Source organism: Molothrus aeneus, chromosome 1, assembly GCF_037042795.1.
Source record: "Molothrus aeneus isolate 106 chromosome 1, BPBGC_Maene_1.0, whole genome shotgun sequence".
Taxonomy (NCBI): Eukaryota; Metazoa; Chordata; class Aves; order Passeriformes; family Icteridae; genus Molothrus; species Molothrus aeneus.
In genome coordinates, this window is record NC_089646.1 from 36,523,796 (window position 1) to 36,551,514 (window position 27,719).

Consider the following 27,719-nt stretch of genomic DNA (forward strand, 5'->3'; position numbering starts at 1 on the left):
GTTAATTTGGGTGATAATTCAAGGAACTGGATTGTACCCCACACCTAAGAACAAATTTCAAATCTTTACTATGGCAGAATTATAAATCAGGGGCACAGTAAAAGGACTGAGCAACAAAGCTATTTCATTTTCCTCCTTTTGAAATTGCCATTATCAGAAAGTTTCTTAGTTTGAAGGCACAAATCAGACCAAAAGAAACCACATACTGCTGCTTGCTTCCTTTGAATATAGGAAATATAGGAATATAGGAAACAGGGAAATATAGGAAACAGGGAAATTTTAGAAAGAGAATGCCATGTAACATCAAAATTTAGGATTTTTTTTTTTAATACTCAGAAGTAAACATAGGGAGAAAGAAAAAGGCTGGACAGACCTGATTAACCAGATTATACTAATGTAAGGTACTGGCCACTATATTCTGACCCACTTTTCAAGGATTCCTGGAATTGTTATAAAGTTACACAAAATATTTAGCATTATCAACAAAAAACTAAATAAAAGAAACCTGCAATTGTTCATAATAACTTATAACATAAGTTTACATATAAGTTTACATTTAAGAACTTAAATAATGCATAAATATTTCAATACTAGAAGGTTCATTCTTGCGCCACAATTTCCTCCCTCTATTTATTACAATTGATCAATTACATTAAAGATTATCTGTTTGGTCCACTTCACATAGAAAGATACTTTTGTGACACACTACAGTACTTCATAAAAATTTTAAATGCATCTGATTTTTTAAAAAACAAAAAGTAAAAAAGTGGGTTTTTGACATATTGACAAGTCTAACTAAAAACTGTAAAAGAAACTCAGTCCTACAACATTATAGGATAATTTTGAGTATGTTCTTGGTAAAAACCTTGAGTATTTCTGAATAACTTTTTAACCAGCTTCTTCCAATTGTCTCTAAGGTAAAAATCAATTGCAAAATATTGAAACATAGCAAAATGTTAAATCCCAAACTACTGAATTAACTCCTATCAATACAAGACATAGCTCATTTGACTGTTATGACCCACATTTCCTAGTCGATTTTTAGATAAAAACAAGCAGATTACCAGCAAAGGTTTATCTCAAATTCCCACATGTACAGCATGCCACATTAAATATATGCAAATCAACCTCTTTCTCTTCTACTTTTTTTGAGCTGACAACTCATATGACCTGAAGCCATGGTTAACGATTACAATTATTTGACTTTCATATTTATACAATCAGTCATCAGATATGCATGTTAATTGATTTTAACAGATAGTTTTGTATTCTAATGATCAACGGTAAGTGTACATTTTACCAACTTCTTGATTTATAAGAAAATAAAATTTTTATCAGTTTTCACAATTAACCCTTCATTGTATTGATTTGCAGTATTCAATGGGAACTTCTCAATAATATGTTAACCTGCAAGCACTCCAAACTAAGAAATCTTAATTTTGGTAGCAAAATTTAATTTTTAAATTACAGACACTCTTCTATTGTGTTTAAAATTTATCTAAACAACGCACTGTCAATTTATTAGAATTGATGAAAGATAATTTATACTTAATTGTACTGGGCAAACAAGTAGTTTGCAGTTATTTAATATTCACATTTGGCTACTTAAAATTTCATTTCTCTTTTTCAATGAACCTTAGTCATGCATTCCTAGATTTCAGTAAGACCCCAGATGTCATATATATGATAGAGTACAACACTACATTTAAGATCCTTTTTTTTCAAGTTATATGTTTAAGGCCAAAGGGTCCCTCTGTTGTCATCACTAAATATATTAACTGAACTGTTTTGGTTTGGTTTTTTACATGGCTGAAGATTTAAAATTTGCAATTAAAATTTTATTTTGGATGCCCTATTTCTGGAAACATAAAATAAGAAATTAAAAATTGCACACATTTTCAAGTGAAGATTTTACTATCTTCTAAGATTATACAAAGTGCAATCATTACCTTCCACAATTAATAGTTGTTGTTCTTTATGTCTATTCATAAAAAAGAGTGGATATTGCATCGTACTCTCAAAGATCATGTCTTGTTCTGTAGAAAAGCTCTCCCAATTTAGGCCTTAATTGCTGCTGTACTCACTGATCATGCACCAATTTTGATAAAGCAAGAGCTGCTGGATCCCTTTCTCAGCATATTTTAATACCAATATAGATATTTTAATTTCTGCAAAATGTAGAATCTTTCATTTTTCTATTAATAACTGAATGAGGTGCAGAGGCTATTCAGCTTTTATTCAGGTGAGCTTTATACACTGTAAGTTCTGCTACTATTCTCTTTTTGTCTGGTAGCTCCAATTAATTTCAAGTGAGATTTACCCACTATAAGATTCTGAGACATTCTCTACAACAAAAAGAGACACAAGCACACTCATGTAGGTACACAATGCTTATTCAAGTTCTTGCAATGGACCAGGAACAGAAGAAACTCAAAGTCACATTGCACAACCATGAATAAGCACCTTAACCCCTAAAACATTCTTTAATGGACTTCTCTGATTTTAAAAAAGTCTTGATTTCACATTGAATATAATGAGAATGTTAGTGAATATGTGATGGGATTTTGTTGCTTACTTAATAGCTGTTTTCCTTAAACTAAGGTTTGTCAGTATGACAAATACCAGTAAGGCAAATAAAGTCTCTTCAATCTTTCCCTTACTGGGAAACAACTTTGTGGCCTTCAACAGATCTTGGTTTTAATTCTGAACATAATGAGAAAGTCTGTAGGCCTACAGAAAGAAGAAATACATTCTACTATAATCACTAACCCCATTTGAACACCACAGATATAAGTGCAGAAAGACCCTGATTTCTCTTCCACAATTCAGTGCTATGAGTTAACCACCTTAAGGTGGTTCCCTGTAAGGTCTATAACTTTTGTAGCTGAGGCAGACCTTAAGATAAATGGAAAGGAGAAATAAAGATCCTATACTTATATGTGAAACTCCAATATAACCAGCCAGAAGTAAATAGTGGGAAATATAAGACAAATATGCTAATAAAATTCACATATATATTTTACATGTAAATATCTAATAAACTTAGAAAATAGATATAATTCCTAGTTTCTAAAAATGTTTTCTACCCCTACTTCTCTTTGAACTTGACTGTTAAAAATTACAAAACTGGTAATGTCAGCTATGAAGAAAAAGAAGTAAAATTTAACAATTACTTATGGGCTGACTGAGCCAAAGAAGTCCTGATCTGACTAATAAATATGGCACATTCATTTACATCACAGTAAATGGGGTTACACCAAGCTGCCAATCAGTCACTAGTGGGGTTCTTCAGGGCTCTATTTTAGGCCAATGCTCTTCAGTGTCTTCATAAATTATTTGGATGCAGGACTCAAATGTATACTGAGTTTGCTGACAACACTAAATTGGGAGGAGCTGTTGACTCCTTCCATAGCACAGAGGCCTTGCAGAACCATCCTATCAAATTAAAGAGCTCAGCAATCACCAGCTAAATGACAATTTACAAGGGCAAATGCTGGAATCTGCAGCTGGGACATGGCAACCCTGGATGTATGGACTGACTGGGGAATAGAGGCTGGACAGCAGCCCTGTGGAAAAGGACTGGGGGTCCTGGGCAGTGGTGAATTGAATATGAATCAGCAGTGCCCTGGCAGTAGAAGGGTCAACAGTGTCCTGGGGTGCATCCAGGCAGAGCACTGCCAGCTGGGCAAAGGAGGGGATGGTCCTCTTCTGCTCTGCACTGGGGTGACCTCATCTTGAATACTGTGTGCAGTTTTGGGCAGCACAACAGAAGAAAGATATAAAGCAATTAGAGAGTGCAGAGGGCCACAAGGAGGATGCAGGGTCTCGATGGGAAGACATACAAAAAGCAGCTGAGGTCACTTGGTTTGTTCAGCCCGGAGAAGACTGAGGGAGGACCTGCAGCTACAACTTCCTTGCAAGGGGAAGTGGAGAAGCAGGCACTGATGTCTTCTCTGTGGTGACCAGTGACAGGACCCGAGGCAATGGCCTGGAGTTGTGTCAGGGGAGGTTTAGTTTGGATATTTGAAAAATGTTCTTCACCCAAAGGGTGTGTGGGCATTGGAACAGGCTCCCCAGGGAAGTGGTCACAGCATTGAGCCTGACAGAGCTCAAGAAGCATTTGGACATCGCTCTCAGGTACATGATGACACTCTTGGGGCTGTACTGTGCAGGGCTGGGAGTTGTACCTGATGATCCCTGTGGGTCCTTTCCAACTCAGGATATTCTTTGATTCATTTAAGTTACAATTTATATAAACATTTTCACAAGATGCCTAAACCTAGATGAAAGTACAAGCAAAAGAAAATAGTGTTTTACTTACTATAAATATAATATAATATTTCTAATACTCACTATTTTTAAACAGTATGTTAATTGCTCATCTTGAAGACAGATTATTAGAAGTAGCATATGATTAACAATACTCATTGTATTTACTAAAAACTGAGAGGAAACAAAGAATAGAAAGCACCTGGTGATACTTCCTGATGACAACTTTTATATGAAGAATTGCAACTACAATAAATTCCACAGTTAAATGTTAAATTAAGGCTATGTGTAGAAAGAAGACCAATAAAACACATTCTGGGAAATGAGGAAATAGTGTACCTAAAAAACGTCCAGTTCTAAGACAAACATGAGTTCAGGGATTGCAAGCCACCATCCAGATCACTGAAACTATTACGGGGATTTTGACAGGGACAGCTGAATGAAAAAAATCTGGAAGTTCAGTATCAGTGGCTTAGTATCCAACAGTCTACACATAATCTTAGTCACAAATGTGAACCCGAATCCACGAAATATAGAAAACCACTTACTATACTGCCCCTGTTGCACAGTAATGTGTCCTTTGGCACTATTTCACGCAGAAGAAATTATCACGAGAATGGGTACATTGAATACAACTAATAGCTAAGTTTAGTTACCTGTACCCACAGGTGATCATATTTGATCAGATATGATCAATAATCATCAGGGATAAGGGTCTTCTATTTTCCTTGACGTAGAAAGTGTCACTTTTAGGATGTTTTACAAAAAACACTTAACTACTTTGCAACTCATTGTATAACCTCAACAAAGAAAAAATATATTCTCAATCAGCTGCATCAATTTGGTACAGCCATATGAACTCCAGCAAAAGTGCAATGCATGGAAGGAAAAATACCAAAAAATGGGAAGAGAGGGAGGAAAAAAGAAAATATGGATCATTTTGATGACAAATTTATCTAAGTACACTCACAGGTTATCTAGATGTGATAAAAATCAAATTCATAAAAACCCTAAGTGTCAATTTATGAAACAGAAACATTATACCACCTCCAAGATGTTTCATTTCTACCAATACTTGCCCTCCGTAAATGTCACTCTATTTTATCATGGTGACTGAATTACAATAGACTTGATAACGTCAAGAGATAGATTAATAAGAATGACATTAATTTGCTTGCATAAATCCAGCCCACTACTTGGATGCTGCCTGTCTATAACTAAGTGGCACATGAACACTGCTTAAGTGGCCAAATGCCTCTTAAGACTCCTTTTGAGACTCCCAGAGTCACCAGGAGAACTATGCCTCATAGCACCCAAATGGACAAAACATAGAAACTCTAGTGCTAAGAGAAATGAAAAGCTGCACAGTTTCTCTTTGAACAAGTAACTATTTTACACAGAATCATCAAGTTACCAAATGCAAACCACAGCAGAAAACTGCTGCAAATTTCAATCCTGTTAGTGGATGGATGAATTTAGGGAAGAAGATGGAAGTATCATCACTGTAGGGCAAAATTGCTGGGTTTTATTTTAAACATGCTTAAAAACAAGGTTTTAACTTAAACATTTAAGAGTGATTTTAGTCTGAAAGTTTTCCATCTCTTGCCACCTGAAACTGGCGATCCAAATGTCTATAATAGCACATTTGAAATGCTGAGTTATATTAATCTCATACTAACTATAGCAGTTCAATTTCAACAAATTTCTCAGGGTTTTTGCATATTGCTGAATAAATGACTCTGGAATTAGCTTACTTTTCTTGGAGGCATTATATGAGATTATTTCTTAGTCTCCTCCTCTTTGATTTAGTACACATCTTCAGATAATTTATTAATGTTCTGGATATCTCATTCATCATCTATTATTACTAGTGTCATAAATTAGAGGAATGGAACAAAGCACTGGACTATATGCTTTTTCCACATTCATCAATAAAACAGCTACCACTGTTAGCAAATACTCTGTAAAGTAGTTGGTTTATCCACTAAGATGAGATCAGGAGCAGTTTTTTAACTCAAATCCCAAAACAGATTAGATTTATAGTATAAGAGGCTATTAATGAAATAAAAATCAGGACTTCACTTTAAAATATAAAAGGGTAGAAATAGCTGGTCTTCAAAACACAAAAGCAAATGTCAGACATTGCTATATCTTCTAAAATACTCAGATGAATTAGAAGGCTGATGAATGCCCATTTTACCTGGAAAATGGATTAATTGTTAAAAATGCTATAATTTTGCCAGCATGCTGTAGAACAGTAAAAATAAGGAAAGATTCAACTAACAGAAATTTAAATGTCAACACTTAAATCAGCAGTAATATTGCTCAAGAGGAGAAGTTGCCTCAACTGGGGCTAAGCAGGAAAAATGAAATCCCTTGCCTTTTCATTTTTGGGGGTTTTTTGGTTGTTTTTTTAGTTTTTTGTTTTTTGGGGTTTTTTTTGACAATCTAAACATAAAGGACATTGGAACATACAGTTGTGAAAATTTCATAATATTTTCAAAATAATGGATATTAGTGGGAATCCTATAGGTATTAAATTACATAGTAGTATACTATTCTACATAAAGTACTTGAAAAGAGACAGAATTAACATTATTATAAAACATTAAATACTGAGTTTAAAAGGTCATTATGCCTGTATTAAATTACATATTTGAATTAAATCTCAATATCCAATAATCAGTTTTTGTTGTTTTATGTAGGGATTGTTGATATATTTTGTACACATTCACTACTTACATTCCTTTAACTAAATCTCTCATTAAGACAAATTAGTATTTTGCATGATGCAACAATACTGCACTCACCTCTTTCTAACTGTTTGTTGAAAATATTTAAACCAGGGTTAGGACTTCATCAATGGAATGAGATATAGAATTTAAGTTCTTATAATATAGAAGAAAAGAACTCCAAATGTTAGAGTGGAAGTGGATAAAATGCTTCCAGCAGCAACTGTGTATCTAATTTCTACAAGGGAAGAAATTCTTTCATCTTTAGGCACTACAGATTAGATATTTCAGGCTCCAATATGACCTGAAAACAACAAAATTAAAGTTCCCAACTAAATTAAAAGTTTATTGTGCTACCTCTAATTCAGAGCCTACATTATTTTCTTTATAGAACCTTCAATAGCTGTAGCAACTGATAATTAGTAAAACATACTTGTACCAATGCCTTTTAAAGCTAATTCAACTCAACACAGTTACACTCTCGTATAGTTACAGCAAACAGTGGAACAGAAAATTAACTATATGAGCTGCACCTTTTTTTAGTCTCCAGTTTGATCAGTTTGGCAATGATCATACCTCTTATTTAATCTATAAAGGCAGTTTGCAATCAAAAAGAACCTTATGATGAAAATAAGTAGTACCCTCTTTGTATTACGGTGCACTTGGTTTGAGGACTGACATAAAGGGGAGAAGCCAATCCCTTCTCTGATTGAGAGCAGCCATTTGCACTCTCTTATCTCTGCCTCACTTCAGATAAAAATGCACACTGTCAGGGAAATGCTAAATGTTAATCTTCTCTCTCACAATTACAATATTTACCCATTAGTAGGTCCCCTGAATTCCATTTTCAGTCTTGGCGAATTTCTACTTTTGACAATGGGAAACTTAATTAGACAAGAGACTATAAGCAAGTCATACCCAAAATGTCCAGCAGCAATCTATAAGTAACAGTTACAAGATAACTCTGGTGAAAAAGGACTTCATTGAATCTGATCTCCCACACCAATGCAAGTGCTCTGCAACTAAGGGAGCAGTTAAAAAACCAGAAGCGTTGGCAATGGCAACATCTCCTCATGCAAGAGTTTTCTTGACTTAGTGTTTCCAAAATATCTGAGATTTTTTTCCCTTCCTGCCTTTTTGTTCACTGAGTGAAAAACTTGTTTTTGCATGAATTCTTAACAGAAGCTCAAATCAAGGAACATACGTGGTTAATTTATGTCAGACAAATTTCAATATATTAACCTTGGGATGCATGGAAGAAGGCTTTTCTTTTCCTCATCCCAAAGAGATTATTACTTCCTTATCTAAAACTTTACAACAAAATCCCAGCGAAGAGTAACTGCATCATTTTCCAGATAAATAAGCAGGTAACCTGTTCCATACTCTGAATACACAATTTGTTGGTGATAGATTTTAACATTAATCAATTACTGTATAAAAGTACTGAAAAATCATGGAAAAAAAATGTTGTAGCTCATCCCATATGGAATGTGGAATACAAGAGTCAAATTTCCTTAAATAATTATGCCAACATAACTTTCCTTTAACTCTTGCTACCTAATTCTCGTAACCTTCAGATTTGCTAAAAATATCAATGAAGAGTAAGTTGCATGCTGAATAGACAGCAACTAACAACCAAGAAGTAAACAAAAATAAAATTTCTTTGGTTAGAACACAGAACAAAAAAACAATGGAATCCTGAATTAAATAATTTTCTCTTTTTAGGTTTATTTTTATTGTAGATTCTCCAAGACACAAAGTTCTGTCTTCTTTTTAACATAAGATATCCAGAAGGCTTCAGATATTTACATACCTGCTAGATAGGATCACTACTTGTAAATGTTGACTCTTAACTTGATTGTAAGGGACATCACTGTTGCATTCTCTAATTAGAGAAATTACATGAAATTTAAACCTTTGCTTCTCAGCAACACCGTATCCTCTAAATTGTACTAGTACAGTTGAGTACCTATTCTCAGACATATTTTTAAGCCCTATATGTTAGAACATTCATTCATGTATGATCAGAAGCACATGTGGTCCTGCAATTATCTAAAACATTTATCACTGGGAGAAAAGGCCAAACAGGACACTTGAAACTCTGTTACCACAAAGCAGTGGTTAAATTCAAGAGGAGAACTGGGAAGATGGCACTGTGAAGCAAACAGACAGGTAGCAGTGGAGGACCAAATCCCACAACACCAGGACCAAAGACAAGCCCCTCCACAGGGGGCTGTGAAACTAATTTCCTCAACTCAATTATTACCACTAGTAAAGAAGTTTACTACAGCTACATGATATAACAACTGTTAAATCAGCACTGCTAAATTCAGAATCCACTAAAAACACACTACAAATTGTCGCAAAGAAATAGGGCTTGTTTACTCCTCATTACAGTGTCAGTGAGTCAAAGAGTTGATTTTAAACAACAAAAGCCTGACAGACGAAAATGCCGCCAGCTCTGTCAGACTCCTGGAAGAGAAAGTCAAGGCTCAAATGATTGCGTTGATCTTTGACTGAAACTGTAAAACAAGTCAGTTTCTTCAAAGCCAAACATAACACTGAAGCCAACAATAAGGAATGTTTTAGTTTTTTCCACACAATGAATTTTTTGATGTCATGAGCTCTGGAAGTTTTTAATCACACTAAAAAAGCATTAGCAAGGCAAATGTACATGACCCAGGCCCATAAGCCACCAGAGGACTGGTTTTCCTAACTAATCTTATTTTTTCTTCTCTCACCTAAATTCCAGTATCAATACTTCTTAATAATAGATACTCTCAAATTTTTAACCAGCTTTCAACATACATTTTCTTTCACTCTCTACATCTGAACAATAATTCATATTTGTTCAGTGACTAAATTCCAGACTATCTGTATTTTATTAGTCACATGGAAATTGGAGTGCTACCTACAAGACTTCAAGATAAAACACTTCACAGACACAGATCAGAATCAAAAATTTTTCCCATTTAAATACTAACAGCCTTAAGACACTTAATTTATTTAAATTAAAAGCACATTTTATGCTTTTAATTTAAATAAAAGTAATTGAAAATACTGTTTACTGTTCAGAAGTGATTCTTAGTTATCCTTCCTGAACTCCTGATTCTCACTATGACCACCTATATCTCACATAAGTCTTCTCATTCCTTTTGTAAAAAGTCTACATTCACTAAATGCCTCTCAATGTATGTTTCAGTTAATTTTATAGCATATTTATTAAGATTTCTGCATACTCATTAAAAATCAGATTCATCAATGTTTACTTTCTAACTTTAGACATAAATTTATTTGATGTAAAATTTTAACCCATAAAAAGGGAACTAATTTTTACGTACTGCAGATATCATAAGCCCCTTAGAAGAGTAACAGCAGAAATTAAGTTAATGACTGGAATCAGAGCCAGAAACACTGGACAGACAATAGTTTAATTTAACCGACTGCTGCACAATGTCTTCTTCCACCTCTCACCTCCAGTAAATTTATCTTGATTGTAACTGTATTGGTCAGTTCAAGTTTGTTTAGCTGCAGGTCTTTCCATCACTGACATCAACAATGAAGTCACTCAGGACTTACAAGTACAAATCAATTTTGTCTTCCTGGAACAAATCTTAAGCATCCAGAAGCTCAGGACCCCAATATTTGACTCCAGGAACTAAGTGCTTAGTAGGCATCTGGAAAGTAATGAATTACTTCACTTAGCTGTACCAGCACTTTATTATCCATTTTACGTAAGAATTCATAATGATAACAAGTGTATTGCTTGGCACGGAGCAAAACCATGCAGGCAACGAACAGATATTTCCTCTGACCCCCTGATCAATTAATTTTGGTAACAGAGACAAATGCCTTCAGAATAGCAGAGCAGGACAACAGAATTCCTCTAAAATGATAGAAGCAGAAAAGAATATATACTGTGAAGAAGTGAACAAGGTTTTAACGATAATTCGCTGAAGTAATTCTCTGTACCACTAGTAAAGCTGTTTTCAGTAATGTACAGCATGCTACACAATACTTTATAGTAAAATAATTTCATGACATCATATGCTTGCCAGAAAAAGATGGCATAGGCTACCTATCCAGAATTCTTGCCATTACAAACATTTCATTTCAACAGAATAGAATTGTTTAGGTTGGAAAAGACCTTTAAGATCATCAAATCCAACCATTAACACTGCCAAACCTACCAAGTTCCCAAGTGCCACATCCACACATCTTTTAAATACCCCAGGGATGGTGACCCAACCATTTCCCTTGGGACACTATTTCAGTGCTTCACAAATCTTTTGGTGAAGAAATTTTTCCTAAAACCTAATCTAAACTTTCCCCAGCACAACTTGAGGGTGTCTCCTCTTGTTACCTGGAAAAGAGACTAACCCTCACCCACACACAACCGTCTTTCAGGTAGTTGTAGAGAGCAATAAGGCTCTCCTGAGCCTCCTTTTCTAGAGCCTAAATAACTCCAGCTCCTTCAGTCACTCCTCATGCACTCCACACCCTTCACCAGCTTCACTGTCCTGGACTTACTCCAGACCTCAACGTGTTTCCTGTACACAGGATTCAAGGTGTGCCCTCACCAGTGCCGAGTGCATGGGGACAATCACTGCCCTGGTCCTGCTGGCCACACTACTGCTGATACAGGTCAGGATGCCATGGGCCTTCTTGGCCACCAAGGCATACATTGGCTCATGTTCAGCTGCTGTAAACCAGCATCCCCAGGTCCTTTTCCTCCAGGCAGCTTTCCAGCCACTCTGCCCCAGCCTGTAGCACTGTCTGGGGATGATGTGACTCAATGGCAGGACCTGGCACTTGGCCCTGTTGAGCCTCAGACCATTGGCCCCAGCCTGTAAAGATCCTTCTGCAGAGCCTTACCATCCTCCAGCAGATCAACACTCCTGCCCAACATGGTGTCAGCTGCAAACTTACTGAGGGTGTACTCCATCCCCTCATCCATACCCTTGATAAAGGTATTAAACAGGGCTTGTCCCACTGCTCAGCCCTGAGGACACCACTGTGATCTGTCACCAGCTGAATGCAACTCCATCATCACCACTCTCTGGGCTTGGCCAGCCAGCCCATTTTTACCCAGTGAAGCATCTGCCTATCCAAGCCACAAGCAGCCAGTTTCTCCAGGAGAATGCTGTGGGAAACAATGACAAAGGCCTGAAGTCTAGGTAGATAACATCCACAGCCTTTCCCTCACCCAGTTAGCAGGTCACCTTGTCATAAAGAGAGATCAGGTTGGTCATCTAGGACTTGTCCTTTCATAAACACATACTAGCTGGGTCTGATCATGAGGTTGTCCCATACATGCCATGTGATGGCATTCGAGACAAATACTTTAAATTTACACTATTTAACCTTAAATTTGCACATACAATGCAAACAACGCATACTATAAAAAGAAAATAGCTCACCTAATGAGATCAGTTAAAATCCAAAATCTAAACACAAAGTCAAGTCAACCATAAACAGAAGGAATAATGTCCATGTAATTTTTATATCTTGTATTTACCAATCTTCTATACTTTTATTAATGTAAAATACATTAGAAAATGTAATGTGAATTTAGTATTTTTTTATTATACGGGATTATCTTCAGAGTCAAAAGAGTTTTACTCTGAATACAAATTTCACGTGATCTTAAAAAGAAAAATTAAACCTACTGCATCTCTATCTTCTAGTCACATGACAAGACAATGTAAAGTTTACATCATTCAAGGATTATCAAGATAGCTGTGGGCTTAATTATTAGTCAGTAACCATTCAAAGCCCTGGTTATTCATTCACCCACCTTTATTCCACATGCTGAACTAGAGACTCCTTGAATAAAAATTCCCACTTCACTGATTGTAAACCTGATCAAATGAGTAAGATGCAGAATTAAAACTAAGATACAAAGTTCTTAATAAATGCAGGTCTAATTTACTTCTGTGAATTTCAAAACTTTGTTGTGCTCTCACAGTTCAAATCTAAGAATGGACCATTTCATTAGCTGTAATACAGAACCAGCTGCCATAACATTGCCTTTATCCACAAATCAGTCACTGAGGTTAGCAATGCCTAACAAGCAGACTTTAGTTTAGAATCACAGAACTATACAATATATTGATTTGGAAGGGACCCACATGGATCACTGAGTCCAACTCCTGGCCCTGCACGGGACACACCAAGAATCACATGATGTGCTGTCCAAACACTTCTTGAACACTGCCAGGCTTGGTGCTGTGACCACCTCCCTGGGGAGCCTGTTCCAGTGCTCAACCACCCTCTGGGTGAAGAGCCTTTCCCTGATAATAACTGCAATCCAACTACAGGGCTGTAGGAAATTCCTAACGACCTATGCCAGCAGTACCAGTGTAGGTAAAGAGAGCCCATGTGGAGAACAGAACAGTAATTCTTGGCTTTTTTTCCCATGTACATTTCGATGCTGTTTAGGAATGGCAGCAGTTTTCTGGCTTGAATGCTCCAGACACCTTCATAAGATCAAGATTCATCGAAAGCAAAGAGATAATTTGCTTATAATACTATGCATATAGATAAGGTTTACATATCTGATATAGAATTCTAAAATGCTTATATGTATGCACAGAACCTCTTATAACGACTAAATACTGAAAATCTCCCAGCACCTACCATGGCTTTATGAAAGAGATATAAATGAAAAAATAAACAACTTCTCTTTTTTTTAGTTCTCAAGAGAATTAAGGGAACAGGCAGTACTTGAAACACATTTCATGAACTGTCATAAGCAAGACAGATTGACTGACAAAAGATTCACCACAGCTGAGTGGTCAAATATGCATAAGTACATGTATGACTATTTCAATTAATGAATGAAAAACATTTTTCCTAGTCAGCAACACATTACCAACTGGCCTTATACCAGCCTTACTGCACATTAAAAAGTGTGATAATCACATGTATAATGAAAAAGTCAAAGCAAAAAGAGAATTCAGTTTTGGGCAGAACATGAGCAGAGGACATCCAACTGAACAAAGTGAAGGTGATTGTTTTAAGCCATGTTGAGTCTAAGACTTATACTGTGCATAGTCAATAGACTGGCGCTAAATTCAGATGTATCTATTCCCAGTACAGTATTGGGCTTTATTTGCTTATACTTGGTGACACACATTTCCTTTTAGATTTCCTGCCAATTGTCATTTGTTGGGATCACAACACACACAATGGGGCAGACATTGAGGAGCTTCTCATGGTTACCAACAACTTGTCCTATTTCTGCATAAAGGCATTTCAAATTGAGGTTAAAATGGGCAGAGGGAAACAAAACTTCAGCTTCAATCTCACCTTATCATTGCCATTCCCTCCAGACCTCGAGCCATTCCACCATCAAGATGCAGCTGCATTACTAATAAGGGGCAGCTAACTCAATGTCAGACCTTTTAAATTTGAGAGGTCGCAAAGCAACTCTCCTCAAGAGACCAGGTCAGATTAGGACATAGAAAGTTTGAGGGTTTCTTAATTTAGGTTTTTTCTTTTATCACATTATTAATAAAATAATTAGTCTTTCAAGGACTGTTGTAATTTATACATGCCCATGGATGCAGTAATGCCTAGCACAGCTCAGGGCAGTCGGATGATCTGTGACCAGCTGTCACAGACAACAGAGGTTACAGCAGGGTGTTGAACTTTGAGCTCTTGCTATAAGACAGTCCACTTCAGAAGTACTGAAGAAGACAGATGGCACAGCTAGAGCTCTGAAAGGAAGATATGAAAGCAAATGTCCAGCATGGAAGATAAACCACTTCTCGTTTATGCAAGATGACAGATACTACTTAGATTTTTTTTTTTTCATTTGTTTACCTGTACAGGCAATTAGAAAGTCTACTTGCATTTCATTTTCACTTCACTGTCATCTTTTACCTGAGACTTCAAGTCACTGTATCACACAGTGGCAGGGACTTTGAGAGGAATTGACAGTTTCTGAGGTCTCAGCCTCAGAGAAAGGCGAATGTCACATGAAAGTAAAAATACTTTGAAACATTCATTGAAGTTAGTGAAACTATGAAATGTATCTCAAGTTATAGAAAAGAGGTTAGTATATCAAGAGGGACTACACTGAAAGTCACAGTATCCAGTGGATGCTATAAATAGACATAGCAATGAATCATGACAAACCCATTACTAGCTACTAAAACAAAATTCTTGAATTGACATTGGTTTCAGTTCCTTCAAAACTAAGCAAAATGAACAAGAATAAAATTGGCATGGCCATAACATTTCACCAAGCAAAGTTCTTAACTGTAGACAGGAATTAGTCTCAAGTGAAATGCCAGTTAATTTACTGCTGTCAGTTCAGGATACATTGCAATGATGAAATCATTGCAAAATGGAACTCAGGACTTTGAAAGATAAATTCTTTCACATTGAAAAAATGAAATTGCTACCCAACGTTCACTTACTCTGACGTTAACCTGAATAGTAATTTTGAGAGTTGTCTGGTCAGGGCAAGTAAGAAACATCAGCTAAAATACCATATTAGCAATTTGGAGACTTGCTGGCAACTTGAGTAGTTTGTTTTTTTAAATGAAATAGTGTACATGGTATACTGAGCACATCAGAAAGAGTGTCAGCTTAATGCAATGTACTGCTACAGATATATGTCTTTCTAAACGAAATCGAATGTTTGAGACAAATGAGAAATCCTTGACCACTTTTCTCTCTCACTATCAAATACATCTCTGTCACCATTTTTACCACTCAGGCTCAAAACAAGATCTACATCAGCTCCTCTTCATTTTCCAATACATTCAGATCTCATCTGAAACTTCCGTCATTCTCCTTGTTGTTTTGTGTAAGACCTATACACGTAAGAGTCAACCTTCCTATACATCAAAGATGCTCATTTACCCCACTTACTCATGACATTTAACTTGCCTCCCAGTCAACCCATGCAGTGCAGTTTCTAAAATGCTCATCCCACTGGTCGCCAAAGGTTTCAGTAACTATAAAAAAAGTTCTCTTGAATGATCAAGCTTCTCATCAGCAATTTTACATTCTTTTTCTAGTTTGCATCTTTATCATTGCATACCATCATACAATAATGGAAGACAACATGAATAAAAACCCCTTTAGAAACCTGTCTTCCACTACTACTACAAATACAGTGGGCCAATACAGTCTATTTCAATACCTAATACTGTATCTTTACTTGTAGTGTATTTGTTCTTTCTTGCCCGCATTTCTTTTCTACTGAGCAGTTACGTGGTGCTGAGCTGTCTACTGTGGTTAAACCACAACACCACCCTACAATTATTTCTGTTGCAGCTGCATCTCCTCATGGTTTGAAAACACAGAAGCATGTGGTTGACATGCACAAAAATCAGGCAAACAAAATGTTGAGACATACTCTGTAAAAAAACAAAACAAAAAAGAGTAATGACCAGTTCGACACACTTTCTGTGTTGTTGGATTTGATTTTATTCCATGTTTCCAGAAGGTGGAATCTTAAACGAATGCTAGCTTCTTTCATGCTTATGAAAGTCCATGGCTGCAAGCATTAGGGCAAAGTAGAACTGCAAAAGGAAAGAGGGATCTATGATTAATGCTCTTTGCTAAAAAAAAAAAAAAAGAAAAAAGAAAGAAAGAAAGAAAGAAAAAAGGCCTGTTATTAAGCTCTATACTGAAGGTTTTCCTCTTAAACCCACTGATTTAAGTCCTTGTCATCCACTTTCTATCCACACATTGTTCTTTATCAAGCTCATTCAGCCTCACCTAGGTGATCCATTACTTCTGGAGGAGGATAGGATGAGTCTGAAGATTTTGAGTGTAACAGAAAATGCCCCAAGTATCACTGAAAGCTAATTCAAAACACTGGCAAAAGACTGACTATCTGTATTAGGAGGTATCTAACAAGCTTAGGGATTAAATGATAATTACCAGCAGCTCTATGAGACCAAGCACTCCAGTCAACATACAAAAATTATAGCATGAGTTTAACAATACACTTTTATCCCAGTCTTTGTAAGATGTTACAAGTAGTAAAATGATGTTCACTCAGCCCACATTTGCCCTCTTCTTGGATAAAATTACTCACAGTGGAAATTATAACCATGACTGATCATACTCTATTACTGTAAATTAATGTAAAAATCTACTCTCCCTGAACAGCAATGAAACAGCAACAGTTCTAACGCTCTAATTCCTGGCATATGTCAATTTTGAATACTTGAATATATAGGGAGAGCTACGTATTTTTCATCTAATATACAAGAATTTTGACAATTTATATAAAATTGCTAAAGACCAGAACAAAAATGTTTAACATAACGAAAAACAAGTTAGGACTTTCTCCAATCACTGAAGCTTCAGAGTGCACAGGAGTGCAATAAAGCAACATAGCATCTTAGCAGGATTTGCAACAGCTGACAGTGCCACTTGGACATTTTGTACAAGTACCTCAATCCATCCCAGCTGTGCAAAATGTCAAAGTGGAGCTCTATGTTCAGTGACAGTAGCTGCTGTCCTTTGCTCCTCCCCACTCAGTTTTGTAAGGACTGAACCTTGTAATAAACCGATTCTGAATTTGTGGGTAAGAAAGCATGACTGCACCAAATAGATGCCTGACATCATCTATAGCTATTAAGAATAAACATTAACTAGTATCTGTCTAATACATGCTTCATTTCTTCTCAGATACTTAATTCCCCACACTTCACCCCAAAGAATATACTTAAGGCTCAAGATAAAAATTTTAAGAGACAAAAGACTGGGCAGCTTTTCCATCTCTGCAGACTGAAGTTTGAAACTCTATCTTGAAGGTGTGTCAAATGAGCCATCAACTTCAGTGGTCAAAGGCAGGAAGCAAAAGCAATCAGCAGGCTGCTTGTGTTCACATACATTTCTGAAAAATGTGTAGTAGGAAAGTGACCACAAGCAACTGGCAATCAGCTGAAAACGCAGCAGGCACAGCCTATCTTAGACATATCTCATTCCATCTGTCCCTTAAAATCACTTTCCAATTCCCTGACTTGCAGTGGAGCCTAAACTATCATCTCGCACCTAAATCAAGCAATCTGCAAATCAAGACTCATGGGAAGTATAATGAGTAAAAGTTGGGACTATAGCACAAATCCAAAAATCAAAATACCCTTCTACTAAGTGAAATTGATCCTGATTACAGAAGGTAATCTTGTGAGAAAGGGACAACGCATACAGTATTTATACTGCCTTACAGTTTTTTTTACAAATCTATATAGGAAAGAATTTTTAGTTTGAAAAGAGAACTTCCTGAAACAAACTTACTCAAAGTAGTACACCAAGTACCAACATAAAATTTCAAAGGGCATTTCACAGTGATATGTCTCTCCAGAAAATTGTGAAGCAAATTCACAAACAAAAGGTGAAATTTACCCTCATTCATAAAACGGTCTCATTTAATTCTCACTACCTGCTTCCTTTGAAAGGTACACTCGCAAAAAAAAAATCACCAAGTCCTAACTGTAATGCAGACACTTCAACAATCTAAAATTATGGTTTTTTGATTCCTTTCGTTTTATTTCTCAAGGCACCAACTTCTGACTGAATGCTTTAAATGTGTTTTATGCACAATGCACATATTCCACTCATATTTGGAAGAAACCTTTCCACTGACTGGGACATGAATTTCCTCTTATTACAGGAAGTCAGCAACATCCTGCCTGTTGCACTTTCCTCTGCTTGCACTCACTCACTGTTGTTTCAATCAGTCACAAAAATTAAATTTAGAGGTATCCAGATTTTTGCAGACTTGAAAATAAAAGAATAACTTCAAAATTATCTGCTACATATTTTCATGAAGCATGGAAACTGGCAGAAACAACCAGTGCAAGTTTTACATACAGATGTGAATCTACAATGAAAATCTACAGCTCAAAGGAGTTCAAATCTTTGTTCCATTAGCCTAGACTGCTAAACACATTGTACATAAAAGTTATGGGGTATAATGAACTTTAAAAGGTATTGTCAAAAGCAGCACTAGGTTTAGTCTGAAAAAACCAAACCAAACTATATAGATATGTATAAGAATTGCCCAGTTACATATTTGTATTTATTAACTTCTCCCCAAAATATGTGTATTTATTAGCATCATAGGCTTTAGTGTAAGTGATGTGAATTCAAAATAAGTCAGGCCCAAAGGAGGAGAAACACTATGCTACTGTCTCATGAATAACCAAAAATCATGCAAGGCTCCCACAGATTTTTAAGTATGTGGTGCCGACAAAAGTAAGAGGCTGTATATTCAGCAGGTGCCCAAGTCACTGCTCTGAGAGCATAGGTAAGTTTTATAGGAAGCAGGGCATACAAAACAAACATGAATATCAGCAGAGAGCCACTTGTCTCACTAAAGAAATTAATAATGCCATTATCATTCCCAGCACAATCATCAAGTATCTTATCAGATATACATTAAGACAAGTGTATTAAATGTTTACTTCCATTTGTGCCATAAGCATTAGATCTGTTCTCCTTGTATCACAGAAACCCAGAACTGGTTTGAGTCGGAAGGGATCTTAAAGATCATCTCGTTCCAATCCCTCCAGCCCAGAGCATGGACACCTTTCCCTACACCAGGCTGCTCAGGGCCCCACCCAGCCTGATGTGGAACACATCCATGCAGGGAACATCCACAAGTCCTCCAGACAACCTGCTCCAGTGCCTCACTACCCTCACAGTAGAGAATTTCTTCCTAACACCTGATCTAAAGCTACCCTATTGCAGTCTGAAGCCATCACCCCTTGTCCCATTCAATGAATGCCCTTGTAAAAAAATCCCTCTCCACCTTTCTTGCAGGCCCCCTTTGGGTCCTGGAAAGCTGCTGTAAGGCTTCCCTGGTGTGCTCTCCTCTCCAGGCAGAACAGCCCCAGCTCTCTCAGCCTGTCTTCACAGCAGAGGTGCTCCAGCTCTCTGTGTCATCTTTGTGGTCCTCCTCTGAACTTGCTGAGGTCAGAGTTATATCTTGCTCAGAGTAGATATAGCAGGTTCTCTATTATGTTTACTCTTTCATTCTACTTATCAAACTTTTTTTACATCACTTACTATTTAACATGTTTAAATTCTCCTATTTAACCAATGCATTTAAAATTTCAGATTTATTAAATATTTTACAATGCACTCCTGTATTAGCAGTGACAAGATAGTATAAAATCTGAGTTTACTGAACCTTTTCCTTTGAGTTGTTGTTTGGCCTTGACTAAGTCACTTTCCTCTCACTGAAATATATTTATGCTATTTTCATTTATAGATGAAAGGCTCTACAAAAGTACTAAACATTAATCATGAATAACCCAGATAAACTTTAGTTAATAACAAGGTACAAGAAATCAAAGTATCAACTTTACACTGGATCCTCTTATTTAGTTTTATACTGCAAGCAAGCATGCTGATATAAGTATGATAACGAAATAAACATGAAACATACCACCTAAGGCTTGAAAGTCTCTAGTTTTAAAAGAGGTCCAACTTACATGGGAAAGGTCAGTGGGAACACTTACAAAAACTTTTAAAGCAGAGATGATAAAAAAACTAGTAACTTTTAAAGAGAATAATATTAATTTTGAAAGAGAATCTGTCGGGGAAGGTCTGAAAATATAACTACACTGCAGCTTGTCAGACTTCAATCAGTAAAATATAGACAGATCTTTCACCAGATATAAATGTTTAATTACTTTGAAGAATGACAGGTAGGAAAAAAAAAGGGTTGAGGAAAGAGTGTGCTTATCCACATAATACTGGATGTAGGAGCCACTGGTCACATCCACCACTGTTAATGGAAAATATCAGGATCCAGAATATAATCATCTTCATCAACGCTATGTGAAATAAATGAAGCTACAGAATATAACTAAGTGGCCAGCATGCTGGCAAATCAAACTGCTTGTTGACACATCTAAAGCATAGCAGATAAGAAATTATTATCACCTCCTCAAGTAATGACTGAGCATTAAGCTACTCTTTAAGAATTGAGGAAAGAGTGCTGAGCATGACACTGGGGAGGTAGATTATAAACACAGCATAGTAAAATTTGTAAAATAACTACATATTACCATGGATATTGAAAACATCCACCTATATAAAATTAACTATCAACAAGAAAATTATTATGTCTAACAAAACTCACGGTCAGCATTGTAAACTCTTATAAACTGACAAGAATTTGAGAAGCTCCATGGTATGGTAGTTAATCCACAATTGGGAAGTAACTTCAGTAACTTTTAAATGAAGTAACTTCATTTAAAACATCTGCTGTTGGCCACTAAGTCACAAAACAATGGCCTGGATGAAAATTAATCTGACAGCAAGTACAATTCTTACACTAACATTACAGTGAAGTCTAAATGCCAAAAATTTACTTCTACAGTTCCGGAAATATTCTTTAAAACTTCCAAAAATTTCCATCCCTTTCCTAAATTCAAGTCTATTCTCCATGTGCACCACACAACCACACACACATGCACACCCAACACAAAAAAGAAAAGGCCAAAGGCCCACTTGTGTAAAACCCAGAGACTACATGAAAACAACATTAATTATGAAGCAGGCACAATCTAGGTTTCAAGAAACATCATTCAGACATTCATTACCTGATAATTCAGAACCAAAGGATCCTGACTGTATGTTGGCCTAAGAGTTAAATACACCAGCTCACTCAGGAGGTGGTGATAATAGAGGACTGTTACAGACCACCAGCTCAAACTAGAGAACAGTAGGATTTTTTTCTTTTGGTAAGCCCTATTTTTAATGTGCTGAAAGAAAAAGGTCAAACTGAAGTCTTTAATACTGAAATCTAATATCTCAGGATCTTAAGCTGTCAACAGTAAAAACATCAGTTTTTAAAAACTATTAGCAACAATTTTCTAACAGCACCCACCATAATTAAAGGAATTATCATATATTCCATTATAATATCTACAATGAGTAAATCACTGGAGTAGACACTGGACACAGCCTAATAATTACTGATCATGATCAAAATACACAGCCAAATAGAGATTACCGAGTTTTATATAAGCATGTAACACACAACAATGCTCATATTCCTGAGTTTTCAATCTTTCAGAAATAAAAAAGTGTTATAAACAAAATTAATCGGAAAGAAAAATCTTAAAAAAACAGGAAAACAGAAACATCTGTAATGGCTTTTATCTTTGGTCAGGCAATTCTACAGCTAGCCAAAGGGAGAATCTTGTACAATTTTGGCTACAGCTCAGCCTAGTTTCTCAAAACCTCAACCAAAAAAAAAAAAAAAAAAATTTAAAAAGCAAATTAAAACAAATAAGCAGGTTCAACAACGTAGAACATGGGAGGCTACATCACCATCAGTATAAACTATTGTTGCAGACTGTAGAGAGACACAAAACATCCACCCATGACACCACAAAGGGTGTTGGTAACAAACACCACCTCAACAATAACAGAGGCCCATAACTAGACAGAGGTGGCACAAGTGTTAAAAACTGTTAGGACAGATCAAAAATAGTCAATAAATACTTTCATTCTATAGTTGGAAAGATTCAAAATGGTATAATTGTATCACATTATATTGATTTTCCTTCCAACTCATTTGTTAAGCAGATGTTCCAGATCAGATGTTAAAAAACATTGTGAGAAAAACATTTTAAATCAACATACTTGTTAAACTTATCTCAGAGTCCTAGAGTAGTCTGCCCAGCAAATCTTTGATCTGTTGATGCTCTTTAAAAACTACGTATTTTAAAATCTGTATGTGTCTTTAAATGCTAGGGGACTGCCACCATACAGAAGAGTGAAAGCACAGTGTCAAAGGGACGAATCAAGTTTAAGGCAGTCTGATATGATAGAGAATTCAGATGAGATAACAAGAACTAAGGAAAGACAGATGCATTCAAATGTATTCAAACAATAATTGCATGCCTTATTTTTAAATAGTGGCAAAGATGAATCACTGAAACAAGTCATCCAGAAAAGTAGATGGTAGATTCTCAGTATCTCGATACACTTAAAAAAAAAAAAAAAGAAAAAGCTTAGCCCACCAGAAGTTCAGAAATCAAACCCATTGAGACAAGAACTGATGCTGTAATACATTTAAGGTGAAATGCACTTGCATTAAGATAGATGCAGTACTTAATGCAAGTCAACTCCAGAAAGCACATGAACTTTTCACATACACAACTAGATTAATTAGTAGCATGGTAGTAATGGTCTTTAATAAACCTAAAATAACGATTTGCCAGCCCATTAGCAGAACAGAAAACCTTCCAAATTAAATAGTACAGAAGGATAATGTTGGGGGTTTTTAAATAGAACACCATGGTACTGTCTCATTTCTGCTGTATTCAATTCAGCATCAGTAACACCTGACTCTTCCTAGTATCCTCAAACTAATTCCAAAGAGATTTCGGGTCATGTTACAAGTCAGTGCTTTTGGGAAATCTACATCTAACATTAACAGAGGCAGAATACTCATTTCTATTCTGTTTGGTAACTCATCAACTTTTATGCAAGATAAATGCTAATGTTCAATGTTCATCTCCAAGGTCTGGATGTAGTTTGACTAACTGCTACAGCTCAGCTCTTGCTGTCACAGTTACAAATATGGTAAACTGTTTTTCCACAAGGACTGTCACACATGGATTCAGGTACGATTCAGAGAAACCATGCTTTTTTTTCTATTTAATGTCATTAAAAAGAGCAAGAATTACTAGATTATAATGGGGGACCTCAAACTACATTATTTTTAAGTCCTTTTTGTGAAAGTAGTTGATCACAGAAGTTGCAACATCAGAAAAATAATGTCACTTGGTTAAGTGATAAAAAACATTCTTAAATAAAACAAACACCACAGTAACAACCTTCCTAAAAGCTGGAAATGGTACTAGCTATACCTTTTGGAGGTCAAAACCAGAGTTCAAGCCTCACCAACGTAACAACCAAACACAGTCAAGCAACTCCTATCATATTTAACAGTTCTCCTCCTCCTCCTCCTCTGAAAAGCACAGATCACCCAACGATGTGTGTTTTTATAGACTACAGACTTAACTGCTTTGGGCCCTTTCCTGGGCCAGAAGAAAAAGCACACAAAACCTACAGCTTATTTGCTTCAGAGCAGTGCACAGCCTAAGTCAAACAGTTTAGATAAGACACCACATTTGCACTCAGCAGACATCACTGGCTCCTGATCCAAAATGCTCTTACACGTGCTAATCAACAAAGCCTCCAATGGACTAGGAACTGATTATCTTAGAAACTGTCTATCCTCCACAATTCTCAGCAACAGCTGTTGTCAATTACAGCAGCATACCTAACACTTAAAGATAAAACTCCTAAGGATGGAGCATGAAGTAAACTTTCTAAGACTTCATCAACAGAATTCCTTTCAGGGCAAAGTGTAAACCAGTTCTTTGCACAGCCATTCCCCAGTGAAAAATGAAGTTGTAATAGCAACAATAACCTGGAGACAGCAAAGATGATCTCTACATTAGCACAAATCATAGGGAGGCAGGGAATGTATAACACATTTCCACGAAATCACATTTTTCTTGCACATCAGTACAAGGTAACAAAGTCTAAAAGATTCAAGTGCAAACAAAAGAGAAAAGCAGAATGTTCAAGTAAAGCCAGCATGGTTATGTAAAGAAGGAAAAATGTGAGAGGAATGTATTCACTTATATTTCTCAAAGGTAACTGCCCTTTTCACAGGCAGCAAACCGGTCAGAAAACCTCTGAACCAATTTTGTGTGGCTAGTAAGGTTTGCTAATACTGCAGCTTAAAAAGAAAAACTGTTTTTAAACATCAAGTTTCTGGCTTTTCTCAGATTTACAAGAAGGCAAAATGAAGTAAAACATGTAAGAATCTCATCAGTTTAATTAATCATTGACCAAAGCTACCAGTAGAAGCCTTACTTAGTCACCTTTTCATCCAAAAAGCTGAAAAACAGCCTCTTGCTTTCATCTCACTGACAAAAGGATGCCATTACTATCTTTTCTAATGTTTAGTTTTCACAGAAATTTACCATATCTGTAGTACCTAAATTATGAAGCCATCATAAAATCTAAGGGGGGAAAAATGCACCATCTTTCCAGTATGCACATAACACATCCAGCAATTGCTCATGTTCTCATACTTTGCTAGGCACTGAAATTTACCACGTAGGTTGCAGCCCATACAGCTCCAGTTGCTGGCTCAATAGCAAAGTTGTCAATTTCAAGTACGAAAATATACAAAAAAAAGTTTTGAAATTCACCAGTTTATTTGGAATAGGCTCTGTTTGTTTATCTGACAGTCTGAACTTTGATTTCAACACATTATTAATTTTAACAACTTCAGCAATCGCCACTATTTATATACATCCATATGACCCTTATGGGTACAGCATTTAGGTTAAACATGGGCCACGTCTGTCAGTAAAAAAAAAAAAAAAAAGTCTGACAACTGGTAATCACAATTGTGTTAACCCACCATTTACAGCTACTACACAAACAAAACGAAAAAAAAGGACTGGTTTCAAAAATAGAATCCATTATCACCCACAAACAATGTAATTTTCTTATTGCCCAGTTTCAGATCTTACAGTATTTCAACCTCTGAGTTGCAACTGTAACAGTGGATGATGATTTAGAGAGAGATAGGATCTAGGACTAGTTCAACTGAATATTTCATGAACCTCAAATTCTTAAAAATATTTTCAATAACAACAATCAGCCCACATATAACTGGAATGTATTTTGGAATCTTTAGTTTCCACAGAGTAAGTATTATCAGTAAATAGCTGAACTAATGTGTGACCAGTAACAAAACTGACATAGTACAACTTCAATGAAGTTTCTTTAGTCTGTAGAGACATATGTGGTGCTTTTTAACCAAGTTTCAGAGCGTTGTAAGGGACGGTAACCAGGATTACTGAGAGTCAAGCAGGGAATGGATACCATAGAGCGGAGTCACAGAGCTAGACGTGTATTCTTTTTTCCCAAGTGCCACCCCAGTACATTTTGTACATGATTCTTTCACATGTATACCTCTTTCATGAGCATACCACCAAAGCGATGCTATGCCAGCATGACGGAACAACTGTTTCTTAAAAGCAAACCATAAAGCCTCCAGGATGTGTAATACCACAGGGCATGTAGCTAAACTGAACTACTGATGGGTACAGTACAGCAATTTCACTGTATGAAACTCTCAAACAGCTAAAATGTGTTAATTGCAGTCCATACACAGAAATGCAAACTTGTACAACACTTGAACTGCTGTGTCCCAAAGAAAAACACGTGTGATGGTTAAACATCTACCACTGATGGCAATGAACAGCTAGCACAGACTGAGTCAGGTAGGTGAGAGCAGGGAGGTAGATACGCTCTGGGGCAGGAAAATTGAAGGGAACACAAGCTATTTCTAAAAATTCTTTTTTGAAGGCCTGGAGGGAAAAAAAAATTAAAATAACCATGAAGACCTTCAACTTCCCTCTTCAGCCATCGGAATCACCAACAACAATTAAAAAAAAAAAAAAAAAGCCAACAAACCAAACCAGAGGGGGAAACCTTGTGACAAATCTGCCGCCTCCTCCTCCCTCTCTGCTCTCACCTCCCGGCAGCGAGGTTGCACAGCTCCCTGCCGGGGATCACCTGCCCTCGGCACGCCCCGGGCCGCCGCCGCTCCCGGCGGGACCCCGCGGGAGGAGGGCGGGAGAGGCCGAGCAGCGGCGGCGGCGCGGGGCGCGCAGGCCTCGGCGCCCCCCCGGCCCCGCTGCCGCCACTGACGGCCGGGAAAGGGGCTCGGCGGGGTCCGGGGCTCGGGGCGGCGCACTGCGGCTGCGGGGCGGCCGGCGGGGAGGGGGGCAAGCGGGTGAAGGGGAGCAGATGCTCTGGAGCTGGTTTTACCTGCTGCTGCTGCTGCCTGCAGTGGCATGAAGATCTGGCTCAGCCTCTCTCTCTCTCTCCCTCCCCGCCTCCCTCCTTCCTCCCCTCCCGCCCTCCCTCCCTGCGGCTCGGCGCGGCGCACAGACCCCCGTGCCGGCCCGACGCCCTGCGAGGGACGCGGGGCAGGGGGAGGCGGTGGGGGAGACCCGGGGAAGGGAAGGGAAGGAGAAGGGTTCCCTGCCCGCCCGCGGGGACTCGCGGTGGCACCGCCCCGCTCCCGCCGCGCAGGCGCCCGAGCCCGCGGCCGCCCGGCGCCTGCTCCCTGTCCCTGCTCCGAGCTCCCGGTGCCGGCTCCCAGCTGCCTGTGCCGTCGGGGCTGCGGGGCGCTGCTGGAAGGGGAAGGGCGAGCATGGGGCTGCCCTCGCGGCTTCTCGCCACCGCGCTAGGCAGCAGCAGAAGGGCGGCAGGGTTGGTCGGAGACGGGAGGGTTTGCTTCTCTTCGGGGCCTTTCGGCCTCTTTAGGAAGCCCGATCTGTTTGTGTTTACATAAAGCGTGCGTAGAGTGCACCAGTCGCGCAGTGCGTGGTGAGGAGTGGGAGGGAAGGGACTTAAAATGAAGGTAATTGAAAGTGGGTCGGTACCATCGCTCCTTGGGAGCGGATGGCCGGGTTCAGACCGCTTGGGAATCATCCTGGTGGAAGGAGTCCAGTGCTCGGCTGAGCTCGCGGCGGCCGGAGATGGGAGCTGGCCGCCGGGGCGCCTCTCGGCCCCAGCAGCGCGGTCACTGGGCACGGCCCTGCGAGCCGGCAGCAGCTCGCTGGGATAGTCCCGTCGGTTCCCAAGGCACCCTTGGATCGCTGGCACACGATTGAGATCAGTCAC

At 37.8% G+C, this 27,719-nt stretch overlaps 1 protein-coding gene across 3 annotated transcripts in view; it reads right to left on the reverse strand.

The window, feature by feature from the left end:
• The window catches only part of TBC1D5 (TBC1 domain family member 5), a 321,912-nt gene extending 294,983 nt beyond the window's left edge, over nt 1-26,929 (reverse strand). For all 3 annotated transcript variants that reach the window (XM_066555139.1, XM_066555128.1, XM_066555119.1), the window contains exon 1: nt 26,859-26,929. The gene's annotated coding sequence lies outside the window, so the exon portion shown is untranslated. The remainder of the gene's footprint in view (nt 1-26,858) is intronic.
• Nucleotides 26,930-27,719: the final 790 nt, after the last annotated feature.